This window comes from Lissotriton helveticus, chromosome 1_1 (assembly GCF_964261635.1).
Source record: "Lissotriton helveticus chromosome 1_1, aLisHel1.1, whole genome shotgun sequence".
NCBI lineage: Eukaryota > Metazoa > Chordata > Amphibia > Caudata > Salamandridae > Lissotriton > Lissotriton helveticus.
The window spans coordinates 1166152459-1166175744 of NC_136057.1; positions in this window are offsets into that span (position 1 = coordinate 1166152459).

The window sequence follows — 23286 nt, forward strand, 5'->3', positions numbered from 1 at the left end:
GACTGAGTGAGATGACACTCACAAGGAGAGAGATGACACACAAAGAGAGAGATGACACACACAAAGAGAGAGATGACACACACAAAGAGAGAGATGACACACACAAAGAGAGAGATCGTGCAGACAGAGATTGAGATGACATACACAAAGAGAGAGATGACACACACAAAGAGAGAGATAGGGCAGAAAGATGACACGCAAAGGGAGAGATGGCGCAGGCAGAGAGTGAGATGGCACACGGAAAGAGAGATAGCGCAGGCAGAGAGTGTGATGACACACGCAAAGAGAGAGATGACACATACAAAGAGAGAGATGACACACACAAAGAGAGAGATGGGGCATGCACAGAGTGAGATGACACACGCAAAGAGAGAGATGACACACACAAAGAGAGAGATGACACACACAAAGAGAGAGATGGGGCAGACACAGAGTGAGATGACACACGCAAAGAGAGAAATGACACACACAAATAGAGAGATGGTGCAGGGACAGAGTGAGATGACACACACAAGGAGAGAGATGACACACACAAAGAGAGAGATGACACACACAAAGAGAGAGATGACACACACAAAGAGAGAGATGACACAGGCAGAGATTGAGATGACACACGCAAACAGAGAGATGACACACACATAGAGAGATATGGGGCAGAAACAGAGCGAGATGACACACGCAAAGAGAGAGATGGCGCAGAGAGAGAGTGAGATGGCACACGGAAAGAGAGAGATAGCGGAGGCAGAGAGTGAGATGACACACGCAAGGAGAGAGATGGCGCAGGCAGAGAGTGAGATGACACACGCTAAGAGAGATGGCACCTGCAGAGAGAGATGACACACGCAAAGAGAGAGATGACACACACAAAGAGAGAGATGGTGAAGGCAGAGAGTGAGATGACACACGCAAAGAGTGAGATGGTGCAGGCAGAGAGTGGGATTGATAATGAAACTGTACTGCACTGTTGCTGTGACACAGTTGCTGTGCTCTAAACTTAGTTATGTTGTAAACTAGTGTTTATATCGTTTACTTATTGTCATTGCTAAGTAGTATGTTAGTAGTGGTCTATAATATGTTATTTTTTCTTTACCACAGATTGTAATCATCTATAGAAAGATAAAAGAATACGCCGACGAAGGAAAGAAGAAGAAAAAGTTATAAACATGCTTTATTGTCCAAGAAAACACAATTAGAAGATTCATCCAAAACACAATCTTCAGTGAAAAAAAAGAATGCTCCTGGTAAGCAAACAAAGGAGTTTTTGAGGAAATTAACGCAATGTAAAAAACATCTGGATATTGTTTCAAAGAAAAAAAAATCATCTGTAAATATAAAGATGAAGCAGAGCTCCCAAAAAAATGTTAAACCTGTAGAAGGAGATGATATTGTCTTTAGTAATAGACAGAGAAATCAATTTATTGACATTCGTAGATGAATGTTTTATAACAGAATTGTTTTAAATTTATTAAAAAATGTTAAAAATTATAAAAAGAAAACTGCTTTTTGCAAAAAAAAGAAAAGTATAGTGAAGATTGTGGATCAGGCATTTTAAGTAAAAAAAAAAATTCAGTTTAGTAATCAATAGAATTCGTACACTCGATAAGGTAATCAATGTTTTGAAATCAAAATGTAAGTGGAAAAGAGTAATTAATCGGACTAATTTTTGTGATGTTTTTTTCTGGAGAATGTAAGCATAGTTCAAGTTGTGAGCCATTTTTTAATGAAGAGAGTTACTTTCAGGATAATGATTTGGTGCATGCAGTTGACACCAGTGGTCGAGCATATGAGGTGAAGGACGGGTGTCCGGTTGAAAAAGAAAAAATTGTGCCTAGAAATGCAGAAGGGGTGTTAGCTGATGAAGTTTTAGGGAGCTGTCCTAAGGCTCCAGTGTATACTTGGAATTGTAGTAATATTTGTAGTGTGCAACAGGATATAATAAATTTGTTTCTCAATTTCTTACGGATATATGCTAAGAAAAGTGTAAAACAAAAAATGAAGACGTTGCAAGAGTTAGATCCTTGCAGAGTGAGAGAAAAAACAGGTTTGCATGGGCATTCACTGGCTTGTCTTACAAGAAAAGTATGTCAGAGTGTTTTTCACCATTTTAGGATGTTAGCAGTGCATCATAATAAAGTGAGGAAATTAGTGAGAAGGTTGTATTATGCAAAAAGTCCAGCACTTAAGCTAAAACAGTTAAACAGTGCTCTATTGCATGGATCTGAAGTAGACGTGAAGAACATTTGTGAAGAAATTGATTTTTGTTATTTTGGTGAAAAAGAGGACAGTGCAGAAACTGAGACAGTAATAGAAGGTAATGTGGAAGAGAATGTACAGATTTCAAGTACAGAAAAATTTGACCATGAAATTACAAGGTTTAACGTCATTTCAAGTGAAAGGCCTAATTTATCTTGTGTGTGTTGTCGACGAACTCATTATAAGAATCAGACTAGGTTAGTTGATTTATATGTAAAAAGTGAAATGGAAAATAATGAGTGGAAGGATTTTGCAACTTATTTGTTGGTAGAAAATTGATTTGATTTGGGTTCTGATCAACGTATTTGTAAATATTGTTATAATAAATTAAATGAAAACTGAATGCCTGCTAGAGCTGTTCATAATAATCTTGAGTTGGTAGACATTCCTTCTGAATTGATGGATTTAAATACCTATGAGTCTATTCTAATTCAATGTGTGCATCCTTTTCAGGCTATTGCTCGCATGTAGCCTAAGACAGGGAAATTGCCTCCTTCAAATTTACAGAGAGGATTAAAGGGAAGAGTTGTTTATTTGCCTCTAGATTTTAAGAAAAATATTGATACAATTGGTGTAGAAAAAGTGGAAGAGGAACCTCTGGGTATTCTAGTTAATGGTGTTCCAACAAAGAGTAAGAAAATCTGGCAAGAATTAGTGGATGTTAGGAAGGTCAAAAAGGCAACGTTGTATTTGGTAAAACACAATCACTACTACAAAAATGTATATGTTGAAGAAGAGGAAACAACTGTAGAAGAGGACAGTGATTTCTCCGTTGGGCAAATTGAAAAAGTTGATGTCTCTAGAACTGAAGAAATTGATGAACATTATAGTGTTCATCCTTTGCATTCCAAAGAAGTAATGGGGAATGCTATTGACTTGTTTCAAATGAAAGAAGCAAAAGGAAGTCCCATTAGTGTATGGGAAGAAAGTTTGGAAGCTCGTTGTCTTCCTCAGTTATTTCCAACAGGTCAAGGTGGACAATATGACGACCGACCTGTTCAAATTCCTGCATCTGAATACCAGACTTTAAGATTATATGCCGAAGATCCAAGGTTTCTTCAATGCATTCCATATTTGTTTCATCTACTGTTTGAGAGTGACTTGTCTGGACTTTCTTATGCAGTGAACCATATACTGAAAAGTGGAGTACATCTGCAAAATGTTTCGGCAAGAGACTTTATGGATAAAGTCAAACTGCAAGATGGTATTTTGGAATCTCACCTAATTAATCTCAATGGCATGTCAGCGTGGTACTAACGAGTATTGGTACCGTCGTCATGGGGAATTTAAATGTATGCTAAGAAACTTAGGAACTCCCACATGGTTCCTCACTCTTAGCTTTGCTGAGTATGCTTGGGAAGACTTACTTCAATTTCTACGAGAGGCAAATGCAAACATTGAAAATATAGAATACAAGACACCTGGAGAACTGTGCTCTTTGGATCCAGTTAATGTATGCAAATATTTCGATCATAGATTTGAAGCTATGATGTCTTTTATCACAAACAAAAAAATCCTCCGCTTGGAGAGGTTTTGGATTTCTTTTGGAGAAAGGAGTATCAAGCAAGAGGTGCTCCTCACATACTTATGCTGCTATGGATCAAAGATGCACCCAAATTTGGAACAGATTCGGATGACACAGTGATGAGTTTCATTGAACAGTATTCTACATGTGCTGTTCCGGAAAGTACAGAAGAAAACAATTTAAGACATCAAGTTTTACGCTTTCAAACCCATCGTTGTGGAAAATACTGTCGTCGAAAGTTCAAATCCAAGGACAAGTTCTACACAAAATGTCGTTTTGGATTTCCACGACCAGTAATATCTAAAGGAAGAGTGAACAATTTAATGTCTTCTCTGCGACATACTGTGACAAGAATATCACCGAAAAATACATACAACTTAAGAAGAAATGAAGAGTCCAAAAACATAAATGACTACAACCCAGTCATTTTGTCCATGTGGAATGCTAACATGTATATTCAATATGTTGCTGACAACTCTATTGCTGTGGCTCGATATGGGACGTCTTACATCACAAAATCAGAAAAGACGGAACTGAAGGAAATGTGGGAGGAAAATTCACATGAAAAGAGTCTAAGTAAGAAATTGTACAGTTACAGTCTGAAGATGTTGTCGCATCGAGAAATTGGAGCATATGAATGTTCTGATCGGTTATCATCAGCAAGTCTATATGCCAAATCTAGAACAATCATTTGGGTGAGCCTAGGTCTTGCTGCAACACGAAACCGAGTTTTTAAATATGTACAAGAAATTGAGTATTTGGCGGAGAAAGAACCAAACAGTACAGATATTTTGAAGACAAACATGTTGGATACATACTATCCAAATAGAAGTAGTCATCTTGAGAACGTTTGTCTCTATGAAGTTCTGCAAAGCTATACTTTTAAGAGGAACATCACAGAAGATATCAATAAAGGAGTATATGCTGTAATTGGACGTGAAGGATGTCTGGTGAAACAAAGAAAAGGCCATTTGATTACTCATCGAAAATTGAGTTGCGAATCTCCTGACAAAAGGGAATTTTACTATTTAGCTCTTTTGCAACTCTTTAAGCCATGGCGTACAGAAGAGGAAATACTTGGAGATTTTATCAGTTTTGAAGATTCTTTCAATGCAACCAAGGATACCATAGAATGTCCTGTTTTTTCAAATTATCTGCAAATGTTGAACGAGGAAATACAGCAAGAAGCTACAATTGCAGCAGAGATTGCTAGAGACAGTTCTCAAGACAGTCAGAGTTCTGCTTCATTGAGTCAGGATCCACTAGGAGGACCAATTATCCAAAATGAAGCTGCCACTGCCATGGATGAAGTGGAAAGAGCCATGGAACAAGCTCAGGAGGATGTAGTTAACTTAGAAGATTTGGAAAAAGAACTAAACGTTGAGCAGAAACAAATATATGAGGAAGTCACAGAACAGATTGAGCATGGTTTATGTCATGAGAAAAAAGAGTGCTCATGTACGTCATTTATGCCTGTCCGAACGTACGTGAGTGGAGAAGCAGGAACTGGAAAAAGTTTTCTGATTAAAGCAAATGCAACTTATCTGCAGAAAAGAACTGACTCATCGCTGTCTTATGTTGTTACCGCTCCAGCTGGGTTGGCAGCACATAACATTAAAGGGATTACTTTACATCGTTTATTGATGCTGCCAGTAGAGCATGATAATAAATTGCAATACCACAAGCTCTCTGGAGAAGCTTGTTGTGAAGTTTCCAGAATCCTGAAGAAAATGAAAGTTCTTATCATTGATGAGGTAAGCATGGTATCAAATGTAATGCTTGCTTTTGTGCATTTAAGAATGCAAGAAATTCTTAAAACAGAGTATGATGTGTTATTTGGAGGCAAACACATCATTGTTTTTGGAGATCTACTGCAGCTAACTCCAGTGAAAGAACAACCAGTGTTTAAAATGCTTACACATGAAGATACCAGGAAGTGCCTAGGAAGTATTGGAAATGTTAATATATGGTTAAATTTCAAATATGCAGAACTGCTTCAAAATATGCGACAGGCAAAGGATGAAGATTATAAAAATATTCTACAAGATGTAAGAATTGGAAAAGTAAGTGAGCATGGCAAAGAAGCTTTACATGCACCATTAATTTCAAATTTGTTTCCAAACAAAAATATTCTCCCATAGAATATTTTTAAGAAAATTGCTGAAAACAAATCTGTGATATGCTTGATGCCAACTCTGCAAGAATGTTCAATCTTCAACAACAAAATGTTAAAGTTAGAAAATCAAGAGATTGTGAAACTGGAATCTATTGATAAAATAGAGCATGAAGAAGCAACTATTATTTTGTCAGAAAAGTTGAAATCAAAATTGGATTCTTTAGAGAAGACAATATCTAAAACTGCTGGTTTGGAAAAGACTCTGTATGCATGTTTAAATTGTCGTATAATTTTACAACGGAATTTACAAGTGGAAAGAGGTTTAGTAAATGGAGCAATGGGTCATGTTGTTGATTTTGTGAATTACCAAAATAGAGATGGAATTGAATTTTTAAAAATTAAATTTGATGGAATTGAAGAAGTACAACAATTCAGTCATTGTTCTGCTTGATTTTTGCTTGTGAAAGATTTATATGTCCGCTGAAAACAGTTTCCTGCTTCTTTGGCATATGCGGTGACTATTCATAAATCTCAAGGTTTAAGTGTAGATAGTGCTTTGGTGAATATTGGAAGTTCTGTGTTCAAGGAGGGTATGGCATATGTTGCTTTATCTCGAGTCAGAACTTTATCTGGATTGTACTTGATTGATTTTAATGAGACAAAAATTAGTGCAGATCTAAATTGTGTAAAAGAATATAATAGGTTAAGAAGTGAGTATGCTCCAAATTTACCTAAATATCCTCTATTTGAAAAGCGTGTGGTAGGCCGAAAAAGAAGAAATGAGAAAAATTGTAGTGAAGTTGTAGCAAAAAGAAAAAAAGTTGATTAACCAGTAATTGAAAGCAGAAAGGAAAAGGATTCAGTTAAAGATGTTGTTGGATTTCAGTTTGAAAAGAGTTCTGGTGTCAACTGCTATGCTAATGTAGTGGTTAATGTTATTTTTTTTCTCCAAACTTTACAAGAACAGATTGTTGAAAATCGGGATCAAAGATTTTGTCGTTTGTTGAATTCTGTGTTTGAGAAATGTAGCAGTGATAGAACAAAAATAGAAAGTGTTTCTGAAATTCGAAATGTTTTAGACATATGTTCTGGTCGAAATCAATTTTCACAGAATATTCAGCAAGATTGTCAGGAATTTCTAATGTATATGCTTGTTGTATTGCAAGATGAAGGTATAGATGTAGAAAATCTTTTTGGCCTTTCTTATAAATGGCAGCATAACTGCGACAATTGATCCTTTTCAAGTACTACTACAATAGACACTGAAAGATTTATATGTTTGACTTTACCAGACTGCAAATCAGTGTCTTTTAATAATCTAGTTAGAGAAGCAAATCAAAACATGGTCTGTACTCAATGTAAATCTGCAATGCTATCAACATTATTTATACAAAGATATGGAGAGTATGTAATTTTAACGTTCCAACGATGTAGACCTGATGGAACTAAATTGACAACTACAATTAAAAATGTTGTGGCTTCTCAATTATCAATTTCAGGAAGAACCTTTATATCTGTAGCAATTATTTTCCATGATGGTCTTTTGACAACATCAGGACATTACACAGCTTATTTAAAATGTCAAAAAGGCTGGACTAATTGTAATGATACTCAATTGACTTTCAAACAACGTTTGCCTTTTGACTTACAAAATTCTTACCTAGTGTTTTTACAACCAAAATTTTAGGAAAGGTAATTGGCCTATGAAGATTGGAGCAGTTAAAATTACTTTGTGAGTGAGAGTGATCAAGTTAATAAAAAACTTGTAGTTGTCATGGAGGTAGTGTAAGTGTATCACATAGTGAGTGATATAAGTATTATAGGAAATGTTGATCATGAGTGAGCTAGAGGTGGAAATATAACTATTGTTACATGATGAAAAAGATGTTGGAGCTTTTCTTTCAGAAAGTCGGGTAAATGGATGTTTAAGAGTACTATTGAGTAATTTCCAAAGAAAATGACTTTCCATATACTATTTGGCCTCTTGGAAAAGTAAGTGGATCAAAAATGAGTTAAGATATGTTTTTTCCAAGTTTTACATTATTTATTGAAACGTTGTATGGGTTTTTTAAACACAATCTTTTTTATTGTGTTTTTTTTTGCCCGCTGTCATATGATGAGTAGTATTGAACTCACTGTTTTTAGTGAAATTCAATATATTCTGAGAACAGCAAAAATAAACCATATAACATGTTGTACAAGTTATTTTGTATTTTGTATTGTGAAATATACATTATACTCCAGTTGTCTCACGCTCACTCACCTTTACCCATCCTCTATCACCCCTCTTCTCTCAACCCCACTGCCCTTCTCTCACCCTCCCTCACCCCCGTTCCCTTACTCCGGTTCCCTCACTTATCCTCATTACCCATCCTTAACTCCCCTTCCCCTCACTCTCCTCCCGCACTCAACTTTTCCCAGTCCCTCTGCTTCACTCCCCTTCTTTCCTTCCTTTGCTCCCTCAGTCATTCCCCTTCGCTCACTCACCTTACTCCACTTCACTCACTCCTTCTCTTACTCCCTCTGTCCACTCACATCCTCACTCCCCTTCCCTCACTCCCTCTCTCTTACCCTCACTCCCTCCATCCCCTCACTTTGTCACTCGCCCTTCCCTCACACTCACTCCCTTTTACTCACGAACACTCCCTCACTTATCTTTCTATGCTCCCTCACTTAGTCCCCTTCTCTCACTCCTTCCATCACTACCTTTATTTCCTCACTCCCTCACTCGCCTTGTCTTACGCTCACTCGCCTTTATCCACCCTGAATCACCCCTCTTTCCTCAACCACACTGCCCTTCTCTCACCCTCACCCTCCCTCACCCCGTTCCCTTACTCCGGTTCCCTCACTTATCCTCATTACCCATCCTTAACTCCCCTTCCCCTCATTCTCCTCCCGCACTCACCTTTTCCCAGTCCCTCTGCTTCACTCCCCTTCCCCTTCTTTCCTTCCTTTGCTCCCTCAGTCATTCCCCTTCCCTCACTCGCCTTAGTCCAATTTACTCACTCCTTCTCTCACTCCCTCTGTCCTCTCACTTCCTCACTCCTCTTCCCTCACTCCCTCTCTGTTACCCTCACTCCCATTGTCCCCTCACTCTCATACGCCCCTTCACTCACATTCACTCACCTTCCATCCCTCATTGTCATGAATGCACCCTCACTCACTCCCCCTTCCCTGTCACTCACTCCCTTTCCTCCTTTAGTTTTGCTAACTCACATTCCTTTAGTATCTTACTCAGCTTCAGTTCATTTCTCTCTCCCTCTCTTCCTCTCTGTCACTGAATCTATCCGCCTCATTATCCTCTTAGTAATTTGCTCTCCCTCTATTTCTTTTTCCCTCTCTCTGTCCTTCACCATTCCTTTGTTTCCCTTTCTGTGTCCTTCACTCCTACTTTTTCTCTTAGTACCCTTTTATGACTTTTAATCTCCTGCCTTGTCTCTTGTATTTTGAAATATATATTATAAAAATTATAACTTATTTTTTTTTCCTCTTCCACAGATATTAAATGTATTAAAAATATGTCATTACGTTTACATTACTTATAAGGTAAGTTTGACAAACAAAATTTACTTTCTCATCACTCTTTTCCTTAACCTCACTACTCTTCTCTCACCCACCCTCACCCCCGTTCCCTTACTCCGCTTCCCTCACTTATTCCCATTCTCCATGTTTACTCCCCTTTCCATCACTCCCCTCCCACACTCACCTTCTTTCAGACCCCCTGCTTTACTTCCCTTCCCCTCTCTTCCCTTCCTTCGCTCCCTTACTCATTCCCTTCCCTCACTCACCTTACTCCACTTCACTCACTCCTTCTCTCACTCCCTCTGTCCTGTCACATCCTCACTCTCCTTCTCTCACTCCCTCTCTCTTAGCCTCACTACCTCCATCCCCTCACTCTCTCAGCCCCCTTCCCTCATGCTCACTCCCTTTAACTCACCTACACTCCCTCACTTAACTTTCTATGCTCCCTCACTCAGTCCCCTTCTCTCACTCTTTCCTTCACTCCCTCTCTCCTCACTCCCTCACTCCCCTTGTCTCACGCTCACTTGCCTTTATCCACCCTCTAGCACCACTCTTTCCTCAACCTCACTGCTCTTCTCTTACCCTCCCTCACTCCCATTCACTTACTCCGCTTCCCTCACTTATCCTCATTCCCCATGTTCACTCCCCTTCTCCTCACTCCCCTCGCACACTCACCTTCTTTCAGTCACCCTGCTTCACTTCCCTTCCCCTCTCTTCCCTTCCTTCGCTCCCTTACTCATTCCCCTTTCCTTACTCACCTTACTCCACTCCTTCTCTCACTCCCTCTGTCCTCTCACTTCCTCAGTCCCCTTCCATCACTCCCTCTCTCTTAGCCTTACTCTCTCCGTCCCTTCACTCTCTCACTCCTCTTCCCTCACTACCTCTATATTACCCTCACTCCCTCCATCCCCTCACTCTGTGACTCCCGCTTCACCCACCTTCCATCCCTCACTGTCATCAACTCATCCTCTCTCACTCCCCTTCTGTCATTTATTCCCTCAGTCACTTTCTACCCTTCATTCAGTCATTTTATCCATTTATTTATGCAGTGCACATTCATTGAAAAAAAGAATGAGAGAATATATAAGGAATATAGCTCTTTTTGGAGAATTGGAGGTAGTTCTAAAAATAACTTCTTTTTTTCTTCTTTTTTCGATTTTATATTTTTTTTATACTTTTTCAGAACAATTTTATACTTTTTTTGTTTTTTTGGGGGGAGAAAAACAAAACCAGGGAATCCAAAACTGCTCAACAGAAGCAAAAAAAAGGGGAAAAATTCGTGGTGGGTGGAGCAGCGGTGTTCTTGTTTTCTCCGAACAATAAGTTCGATGCTCTGCTCCCCCATAGCAAATCAGTTTGTCGCAGTCCTTACAGACAAATTTGAGACCTGCAAAGACCGGCTGCACGTTGGGAATTAATCTTGCAGCTTGTCTACCAGAAGGTGTTGCTCCACCAGTTGAGGTGCTGCCACCATCTGTTGGGCGATTGCGTGCCAGGTCCCTGACACTCTCCTTCGCATGCCTGATTAAGGTGGCATTGCCAAAGCTGTACTTTTTTGTTGGGTTACCACGTGACAAGGTGGTGCCACAGATTTTGCAGCACACCTTCGCCGCATTCACCTTTTTCTCACCTTCGGGGAAGGTAAAAATTTCCAAATAAAATGTTCTTTAACTTTGTGCAGAGGAGGGTCCTCGGGCAAAAACCCTTCATCAGAGTCACTGGAGGTTGGCTGTCTTCCAGCCATTCTTCAGAAAAAGACAAGATGCTGCAGAAGAACCAGGGAACAGGTCTTGCTCTCTCCAAGTTCAAAGTGGTAGTGAGGGAAATGGGTGGGGGCTTTCAATATTTGGAAAAAAACTGTTTTGAACCAATGAAAAGTGTTGTTTTAAGGTCACATGGCTTGACGCGCTTATGCTACACACTCCGGAGCGCTTCCGGGTGCGCTAACGTGGCACGTACATAGGCGCTTACGGAGGCACTTCTGGGGGCGCTTACGCGGTGCGTATGAATGACATTTTACTTATGCTACTGAATGTCTTGCAGTAATATTCACTTTAAATACATATTTATATTTTTGTTCGCTCGCTGGAATAGCGCTTACGCTACGTGTACGGATGGGTTTACGGGTGCGCGCACCCTGAGCGCTCCGGGGTTAAAAAAATAAATAAATAAATACACAGGAAAAATACATTGAAAATTAATGTTACAAAAATATACAATATTTAAATAATTTAAAAAATTATAATAATTAATAGCTATAAAAAATAGCTATTAAAAAAACGTAATAATTCACTTTAAAAACCGTAGGTTTCAAACTCGTTATAGTTAGGAATTAGCTTTTAAAAAAAACCTTTGAAATTCACTGAAAAAACCATAGGTTTCACACCAGTTATAGTTAGCTGAACATTTTACTCATACAAAACCCTTGAAATTCCCACGTTATAGTTAGTTGGACTCACTATAACTCACGCGCCCGCAATCCACTGCTGATGATGTCACATATTACATCATTCATGACATGGTCAGTGACATCACTGATGACATCACTGATGACATCTCAAATGACATCACTGATGACATCACTGATGACATCTCAAATGACATCACTGATGACATCACTGATGACATCTCAACTAACATCACTGATCATTCACAACACTGATGACATCATTCATGTGATAATACGATGCACCTCCTAAAACTCTAATATAACCTTTGATATACCCAGTGTTAAATACAGACTACCATTCTTGAAACCATTGACACACCAATACCAGTTACCACATACGCACTCACTGATTCCTAGGTCTACACACACATCCACTCATTCACCCATACAATTACTCATACATACAGTCACTCATCAATACAACACTATCATATGCACTTATACACCCATACAGACACTCACACACTGCCACTCATCCATTGAGTTACTCACACACCTAGTCAGTCATGCAAAGAATCAATCACACTCCCATTTCCTCATCTATACAGTTATACAGACAACACCTTAATTATACAAACATATACTAACACATACTTAGTCTCTTATACAATCACTGATACAAGTACACATTGATCCATACAGCTACTCGCACAATCACTGGCTCTCATGTATAGTCATTTATATATGCCAACTCTCACTTGCACTGTGTTTTACATATGTACTTACTTGGACATGTAGCACTGAGATATCCATTCACTCACCAACACAGCCATGCACACAGTCAACCGCCCATACAGCTGTTTCCTCACGCACTCTTGAACTCATACACCTAGTGAATCAACTGCTCACACATCTATGCACAGAGTCACACACCTCCCAGCCACCCACACACACACTCAGTCTTCCATACAAATACTTGGGCAACCAATCAGTAACCCATATAGCCACTCATATAGCTACTGATCAACACATGCAGCAGCTTACACAACAACAGACATACTGATGCACCCATTCAGACAGTTTAGTCACTAACCAATGCATTCAGTAAGATACATTTAATCACTCACTCATACAGTCAGTCACGCACCAACTAAATCCTCCATCCAGACACTTATATACCCACTCATTCTTGAATATGTAAAACATATTTAAACTTTACAGAAACACACAGTCACTGGATGATATCATCAGTGATGTCATCAGTGATGTCATTTGAGATGTCATCAGTGATGTCATCAGTGATGTCATTTGAGATTTCATCAGTGCTGCCTTTCTTTGCTCGGCTTATCAATTGTTCTTCTTTAATTCAAATTCAAAGTGCAGGCCCTTTATTCAGCCTTCTTGGTAACTACTACCCGTGAATAGCAGTGGGTAATTTGCACACTTCCGTCCTTTCTTGCGTCCTTTCGACCACACCCTGTGTGTACTTTGTGCACTAGCTTGCTTCCTTAGATGTGGTACTCGTTTCGCTTGCTCCCACTGCAGAATCCAACACCCTATCTGTGTAATGAGCTGGAAATCCAAAGATCCACTTCACTGACAAGGCAGTGGATAGTTTGCGTGTCTCCAACCTTTCTTATTTTTCACCTTTTTCATCTTCCACTCAATCAACACATCATCCACACATACACACAACTACTTGCTGCATTCCTTAGCTGTGATTATCAACTATTCTTCTATTTCATATTCCTATTCAAAATGCAGGCCTTTATCGAGCCTTTTTATTGTAACAACTACCCTGGCCGAAGGCAGTGTAAATTTGCACACTTGCTCCCTTTCTCGACTCAGGTTATCAATTATTCTTCAATTTCATGTTCTGATTCAAACTCAAGGCCCTTTATCGAGCCTTTTTGTTGTAACTATCATTGCAGGAATTCTGCTCCTACACAGAACTGTGCATAAAGACTTAGGACCTCAGTGAATTACGGTGCACCAAAACCCACCTTAGTACTCAAACCCCCTACCATACTAGCAAGCAGTGACTCATTGGCTCTTCATCCTATAGCAAAAACACCAATGACTAGTCAACCCAGAACATGCGACTTAGATTACCTCAAGTAAGGTGATAAAAAGAGCACTCTTTCGTTATAGTCTTACACCAATCCAAAACAAGGAGTAAATAAACACACGTGCAAGTTTGAAATGTTTATTTCTAACGCCGTAATCTCATGCGCAGTACCTTAGATAATACAACCAAACATATTATCAGAAACTAGGTTGTCAGCATTATTACTATTCCATAAAATACAAAGGGAGAAAGCATCCTATAGTGCTAAAGGGAAACAGATTTAAAATATACCTACATTTCACCCTCCCTACCTACCAGGTTAGTTTATAACTACAGAAGGTCTCATAGGATTACATGAGCAGACCCATACCTCTGGTACTCAGCAGTAGTGGTTCACATTGAGTTCTGCACAAAATATCAGGATACAAATGTTCTCCAACTGTGTGTAATTATGCCTCCACAATACATTATTAAACGCGCCAGTATCAGAGGTGGCCACTTTTGCATATGTGTTATGGGTCGAACGTGCGAGGATCATTCCGAATATTAGACACAGTATCCAAGATAACCTTGATGTTCCATGCTCTCACTATACCCACTAAACTAGCGAGGCAGTCTAGAAATGTAGCATAACAAATTATTTTCATATGAAGCACAATACTCAGCTTTCTCTAAACAATATCACAAGTGCGTGACGTGTGCAAAGCAGAGCAGGAAAGCAAAAATGGCGTTTAAGCTTCTAATAAACCCATGCTAACTTAACACGGTGTGAGTGCAAGGCTCAGCCCACGACACCCTCCCTCGACCAAAGCACGTGATATAAACGTGGGCGAATTAGGAACTCAGAGTCCTAGCCTGAAAAGCAGAGTCAAGTTCAAATTTGCCAAAAAATTATTCACTGTTTGATAGAAAACAGTAACTAAATAATAAAGAATAGGTAGAAAAACCAAGAGTCTTAATCCAATAGCGTATAAGCACAGTATGTAGCAACAGCCTCCAAGAGGAAGTCATTGTTCTCATCTGAAAACATTTCAGCCATCCAATTCAATAGTGAAAATGAACATACATGTTCCTCAACGACAGGAGCATCTATCACCATCGGAGGAAAACTCGGGTCATCTTCAATGTAACTGCGTGCCAAGAAGTCATGCGCCACTGCAAAAACATTCCAACATCCCAATATTCCATGTATCGCTGCTAAGGCCACAATCCCGCTGCCAGAACAGAGCAAGTCTTGAACCACTAAGGAGCTCATCAGCTGGTCATAATCCTTGCTGGGAGACACCGTACAGCAGAGACACAAATCCAGGGCCCAATCGAAATCGCACATCAGGCAATGGAAGACAGGTTGAACACATGTGAAAAAGGAGAATTGAAACGATAATCCATAAGCTGCACTCAATGTAGCCAGAGGCAGCGCTCCGTAATAACTAAGCATTCGGTTGCGGACCAGCAACAGCCGGGACATATTCTCGTGTGCTGCAGGATGTGCATCCATATTTAAGTAAACAAATTAATAGAAGCACACCAGCAACTAATGCGAGTATTAAGGGGAATCCACCAAAGATGCTGGAAAACACCGAATGAAAAAATGCAGAGAAGACACCAAATATAGGTTGGAAAGAAGTCACAAGGCCACTGCTTCTAACTTTAAAAAAGTAAGATAACCCTGTAGTCAAGGACGCATTAAAGATACTCTGAATTAACTCCCCAAAATGCAGGGGCACGTCTGTATTTAATAAATCATGCACTTCTGTGTGGGTGTTTGCTACATGAAGGACAAATGTTTCTCTAGCAGATGTAAGAGCGACCTCTTTTTGAGACAATAGCGCTCTTATATGGCTCATTTGGTTGACTCTTCTTTAAAGGTCGGAGTCGACGGCCAGATGGAAACATCCAGCTTCCCACGCAGAGGAGTAAACACAACTTTTTTATAGCAAACCACACGCTCAGTTACCGTAATCAAGTAAGAGATGCCTGCTAAAATTGCACAACAATCTGCATTATTTCAAATTAAATAACTCACGTTTCCAGTGAGCTGAACGTTGGTATGATAGCAGGTGTTGGAGTGCCTTTCAAAACTCAGGCCAAATAGGCGCATCTTGATTACAAAAGCCATGCAATTGTATGTGTCTATAAATTAAGGAGTGATCTGGTGCTATTGTGCAATCCTCGCCATTCAGATAGACTTATTTTCCCTCCCTCAGGCACCTATCTGTAAATGATAATAACCAAGCTTCATGGAGATAAGTGCTGCCTAAAGATCCCTATCTGCCTATAGCATAGTATTTCATGCAAACCTCAACCTTAAACAGGCTAAAAGGTAACGTTATGATACCGTGAATAAGCCACACAGCTGAATCGGATCTCCAATGAGTGACCACTTCTAACCATTCTCATAGCGCGCCCTGTGCTCTGATTTGGCAGTGAGAGAGTGATCGCACCATAGTTTGTACTGCTAATCATTCTCGGCATACGCTACGAATACGCTTTCACGTCGCATCAAAGCTTCCGTGTGACATCATGTACGGCGCCCCGTACGCAAAGACGCGAATGTTATTAATTGTTTAAAAACATATATTTATGTATTTAATGAACATACTAACAGAAGACATTATCTAGGATAATTATGAATACATTTTTTTTAAGTTCCAATAATCCTATATTACTTTTCAAAGCAATTACACAAATCACGGTGGAACGTCATGCGTACTCGCATCGTAACAGTCGGGTAATCACAGCGTAAGCGTACGCAAAGCCATGTGACTTTAAAAGAAGAGATTTGATTGGTTCATAACACTTCCTATTACAACTGTTGAAACTTCCGTCCCATTTTAATAATTCTACTTTGACTTTCTAAGAAGAAGCATCCCTTATGAGAACCTTGTCAAATAGAACTAAGTTTACCATAATAACAGCAATAGACTCATCTTCCAGACATTCTTCAGAGGAATATTTCATTTCTGAAGAACCTCCAAAGAGGAGGAAAGAAGCTCTAATTTGGCAGTGTTTTACTTTTCCAGAAGGGCAAAAAAAGGTTAATGCTCCAAAAGTAACATATAAAATTTTCCAAACTCTTTCAAGGGGTGATCCATCTAAAAAATACTCCTTTGGCACAGCAAATATGGAGCCACACGTGAAGAACTTACACCCCAACAACTTTGCTCAAGCTGCAACACAGAAGTTGAAGAACAACCCACCTGCTGCTGCACCAAGCACATCAACTGCTGCACCAGCATTTTCAGCAAGCAGTCCACACCCACAAATTGATCCTGATTTTGCTAAAGTTAAAATTCTATGCATTTATTGCAATAAACTTTTGTGTTATGGGAAACAGTCTATTGACCTGATAAAACGCAGGAAGCAGGAGCATCGTTGTCCTCGACATTATTTTTTTTTCATTCTTTTCTTCCTGTTGGCCACTTCCAAGCCCCCCATTATAGAAAAAAATTGCCCCTGGGATTTGGCCCTCCCGGGAGCTAATTAAGAATAAAACAGACTTCTAGGTTTGTTTTTCCTTTTCCACCGCGTACGAGTACCATACGCGTACCCCGCGTTTTTTTATTAAAAAAAAAAAATGTTTGCGCCTAAAGATCCATGTGGGACCCCCTGAGCAGACCTAGAGGGTCAACGTCTTTCTACCCTGCCCCCTTTCCTTATTTTTCAACTTTGTTTTACTGTTTTCTTGTGACTCTGTGCTACCGAGGCACAAGATGGCTGCCAACACTTCCAGCGTTGACAGACAGTTGACATCCAATCAGCATGCAGCTCGTGCTCGTAATTGTACGAATTTCCGTACGCGTGCAGTACTTCGTCTCTAGATATCACTATGATTTTACTTTTGATTTTCTCAGGAACAACTGAACGGATTTACACCATTTAACAAAAAGCACAATCTGTGAACCAAACTCTACCTCTCTGCCAAATTTGATGTAATTCCGTTCAGCCGTTTGGGCTGTAGCCCTGGCTAAAGGTCCCTATGGAAAATTGCAGGGGGAAAACACATTTTGGGACCCCCCTTTTTTCTCAGCCCCCACTTGATGAATCACCCCCAAACTTTTAGGGAAGGAGCGGACCATTTTCTTGGAGAAATCCGCGAAGATTCGTCCACCAGCGCCAAAGTTATTCCAAATAGAATGTTGTGGGTTTCCTATGGAAAGTAGGTCCTAACTATAACTACCTACTGGCGACCGCCAGTAGGTAATATGTATATATTTATTTTGAGTTGCCTTTTATGAAATTTGCAACAGTTGAGAAATCAACTGTCTGCCTGCAAGCCTATGGCTTTTGCAGAACACAAATCTACACAACATATCTGAGGTTTCAATATTTTTCTCCTTCTCACTCTCATTTGAACTGATAATGTAAACAGTAGCAGTTTAAGGCTGCATCAATAAAACATGAGCTGAAACACTTTATGTTAGATTTGGCACCATTGGTGTGCGTTTCCCTTCCACTTTTTGCTGTTGCCTCATGTGTTTTTTCTGGTATAGATGCTTTGGGCACTTTGCCACTGCTGTGCAGTGCCACAGTGCACGTGCTCCCTATAATAAATTGTTGTATGGATTAGTGATTCCATGATTGGTTATTTGATTTGCTTGTCAGTTCCTAATACAGTGCACCATGTGTGTCCAGGGCCTATAAATCAAATGCTTGTGGTGGGCTAGCAGCACTGATTGTGCCACCCACAGAGCAGCTTGTAAAATGTGTCTCAGGCCTGCCATTGCAGAGCCTGTGTGCAGTCTGGGACTGCCATGTCGACTTGGCAAGTGCACACACTTGCCAGTCCCTAAACATTCCCTTTTCTGCATGTTAGTCACCCCAAAGTTAGGCCCAAGGTACCCCTGTGGGCAGGGGGCACTGTATGTGAAAGGTAGGACATGTCCTGATGTAGGTGGCATGTCCTGATATTGAATAACTGCCAATTTCGTTTTTCACTATTGCAAGGCTATCTGTTCCCGTAGGCCAGAATGAGCATTTTGATTATAACACCTTATAAACATAACCCAGGGAACAAGATAGGAAAATAAAGTTTAGTATGCCTGAACTCAGAATGTTAAAGTGCGTTATTTAGTGTGGGTGATTTTAACATTCTGTGTTTGAAAATACCACTTTTAGAAAGTAGGCATTTTCTTGCCTCACCCACAAGTATGCCTCTGCGAGGTCTGTGTATTGCATGTCTGGCTTGTAAGTGATAGGAGTTAGGAGGGGGCTGCGGCTCTGGCAGTCTGATGAGTCAGCGCTGGGCTGAATGGGACCTGGGTTGAATTTAGAGTAGGTGGAAGATATTTCCTTTCACCTGCCTGGGCCAGGTCTGCTTTCAACAATGCTGTTTCCACCTCCTGCCAGGAAGCTGCACCAGTGATGACAGAACTGGTTTTGGCTGGGTACAGACAGTCTCTGCCTTCAGAGATAAAGGATTTGTGTGTATGAAAAGGGGGGCCCAGACCACACAACTTTAGATCACTTCTGGGAAATCAAGAGGAACCTTTACCAAGGAGAAGAACCGGAGAAGCTGAAGGAAGATTACTGCCCCTGAGGTGTTTGCTGTTTGGGGTTGGCCTGCAGTGGTTACTTGTTGCCAAGGAAAGGAAATAGGACTTTGATGTTTGCTTTGCCATCTTGAGGAAGATCTCCATGGGCTTGAAATTGAACGTGCCTCCTGTCTGAAGTCTCAGGGACACAAAGACTTCAGCACAATCTAAAGGGGTACAGGGGGAAGGGAATAGGCGAGGCAGCCCCCCACTCAAACAGTATTCAAACAATTAATGCCTCACCCATCTATCAACATCCATATATAAGGCAGACCGGGTAGAGAAATACATTTTCAATGCTACCTGGAATATGTCCAATAACATAAATCCACAAGTCTGGATGTGTTCTTAACCTATATAAAATATCACACAGGACCAGATCATTCATCCAAAGAAAAGTGTGAGAGATAGAGAGAGTACCTCATGGTAGAACAACCCGAGGGGGTTCCCGGTTAATGATTGCCTGTATACCCGCTTCTCATCATTGGCAACTCTCTCTATTATGAAAAGACAAACGTACACTCAACAGAAGAGTAGTGCGGACGTGAGAATAGTGAAGAAAAACACAAATAGTGACCAACGTATCAAAACACTGATACCTGTTAAAAGTGTGCACAGACACGTAACAGAACCCCAAACAGACCACACCAAAAAACAAATAAATTGTGTAGTGGTGCTTTGCTTGCTGATACTGTTTTATTCTGATGCAGCAAAGCACTACTGGTTAAAAATGGTTACTTGTATACCATCAAAATATATCTCCTCCGGCCTGAGGAGATATATTTTGATGTTATACAAGTAACCATTTTTAACCAGTAGTGCTTTGCTGCATCAGAATAAAACTCAGGCCTGAGGAGATATATTTTGATGGTATACAAGTAACCATTTTTAACCAGTAGTGCTTTGCTGCATCAGAATAAAACGGTCTGTTGGGGTTCTGTTACGTGTCTGTGCACACTTTTACAGGTATCAGTGTTTTGATACGTTGGTCACTATTTGTGTTTTTCCTTCACTATTCTCACGTCCGCACTACTCTTCTGTTGAGTGCACGTTTGTCTTTTCATAATAGAGAGAGTTGCCAATAATGAGAAGCGGGTATACCGGCAATCATTAACCGGGAACCCCCTCGGGTTGTTCTACCGTGAGGTACTCTCTCTATCTCTCACACTTTTCTTTGGGTGAATGATCTGGTCCTGTGTGATATTTTATATAGGTTAAGAACACATCCAGACTTGTGGATTTATGTTATTGGACATATTCCAGGTAGCATTGAAAATGTATTTCTCTACGCGGTCTGCCTTATATGTTGGAGTGAGGATCTGCATCAAATTTGGCATTGACGCAATCCCAAATTTCCAAAATGCAGGGTTGCACCCTATTTACAACAATATAGTGCACCCCTATGTTTTCCCTAGCGCTGGCACTACAATTAGCTACCTAGCGCTAACGTAGGAACCTCTGCACCATAGTGCAAGGGTGCCTGCGTTGCAGGGAATGATTGTTTATGTGCAGGAAGGTGTCCCTTCCTGAAAATAAACAGTCAATGATGGCAATTTGTTACTTCTATGTGTGCTACAGAATGCAGCACACATAGAAGTAGCAAATCACCAATATTAACTGATTGTTCATCAAGGGAGCACAGATAGAAAAAAGCAAAAATGAGGAGAAATAAAAATAAATGTCCACGACTCGCCATTCTAAATCCTGCTCTGGCATGGCGTTTGTTTTTGGCAGTGCATCAGATTTAAAAATCCTTGCAAATCTGGAGCAGGATCAAAAAGCAATGGATGTTGTGGTGGAATGTCCACAGCAACACCCATTGCACACTCCTTTCATGAAGATGTTTGAGTAAAAAGGGGTCATATTTACAAAGTGATGTTAAGCCAGAAAAAGTGGCTTAACGCTACTTTCTACACATGAAGCAGGGCTTTGCCCCACAGGAACGTCATTAAAAGTGATGTTCCTGTGGCACAAGGCCCTTGTAAATATGCCCCTGTATTTATTTACACAACAAACCCTCTTGAGTAGGCCTTAGAGAAGTTTGCAGAGTTTCCTTATTTGGAACTCCAGTAAAGTGACCTAAAAACTCTGCCACCCTATGCTAAATTCCGCAAGCGGCGAAATGCGTTTGCTCACTCCGTTTGCTTTGATTTTCAGCAGCAGGTGATTCACCATGAAAAGCACCATGCGCAGCGCAAAACAGCGCTGCTTTTTTTCTGCCGCTCAAGAGCATTTCCTACTCAAGCGGAGCTTCCTCCATGAAAATTTGGGGGCCGATTCCGATTCCGATTCAGGAAAAACCGCTCCGAATAGCCGTTCGGAGCGTTTTTCCCGTATGAATCGTACCCTGCAACGTCACCCGTACGTACGACGAAGTACGATTCGTACCAGGAGCCGTACTCCGTACGAGTCGTACAGAGACCGTACGACTCTAATCTCCGTATGATTCTCCCTCGTAACCTGCTGAACGTGACATCTGTACGGTTCGCGGCTGGTTTTTAAAACCCAGCAAGTACGATACGTGTCGGGTACGCACCGTACGACCCTTTTTTCACGGGAGCTGAAAACAGCCGTAAAAGCAGAGTTTGTGCCGAAACAGGTATGGAACGCCCCCCTGGTACGGTGCGTACCCCCCATGATCGCAAGGGTACGCACCGTACCCTACGATGGGTGTACGAGCCATACCCCCATTTTACGATGGGTGTACGAGCCGTACCCCCATTGTACGATGGGTGTACGAGCCGTACCCCATGTACGATGGGTGTATGAGCCATACCCCCATTGTACAATGGGTGTACGAGCCATACCCCCATTGTAAAATGGGTCTACGAGCCATACTCCCATCGTACATGGGGTACGGCTGTACACCCATCGTACAATGGGGGTACGGCTCGTACACCCATCGTACATGGGGTACGGCTCATACACCCATCGTACAATGGGGGTACGGCTCGTATACCCCATGATCGCAGGGGTACGGTGCGTACCCCTGTAATCATGGGGTGTACGGACCGTACGGTGTGTATGTGTTTGTGTGCTTTTCCGTACGACTCGCCCTTACCTGACGTGGACCGTACGAATTGCGTCCTCATACCCCGGTCCGGATGGTACTCGTCGGGTCATACGGCATGTGTACGAGTCGTACGGTATGTGTACGAGTCGTACTGTTCACGGTTTCAGCCTTGCAATACGTACGGATCACGACGATTCGGACGGATTCATGGCATACGGATCGTACTTCGCGACTCGGACGGCCGGGCACGATTCGTACGGAGAGGGCTCCGGATACAAATCGTACGGACGTTTTTTTCCCGAATCGGAATCAACCCCTGAATGTTGCTCAACGCAAGCAGTTGCGACCCTCCGTGACCACCCACAGTGAGAAATCCGACTGCACTCGTTAGGAAATATCAATGGGAAGTGGATTTTCCTCACTAGGTAAAAACTCCGCTGCAAGGAGCGGAGTTTTTCAGAACTCCGCGTTTTCCGCGGAGTGCGAAAAACTCCTCAAACTCCGTGAATGGAGCAGAGCCACCACCCAAGTCTAATCTTGAGAATACAGGGGATACTGTCAAGCTTATGTTGTTGCAAGGTATCAATAAGTGAAGCGCTCCAATTCCTGAATAATATTCAAGTAAGATCATAACGTGCAAGACATTAGGTTGTATAGAAGGTACATTTAATTAACGAATAGGGCACACTTCCGTGTGAAGAACAATATTGGTGGGAAATCCGACTGAGTGAAGCCTACACTGATCAGTTGACCAAGCAGGACGACACCCTTTAGAGCAGTTCAGCAGTTTACAACGGCCAGCTGAAAATCAGAGGGAGCTAAAATGTAACTCGATTGTCTGTAGTCTTAAAATTTAGAAAATTCTG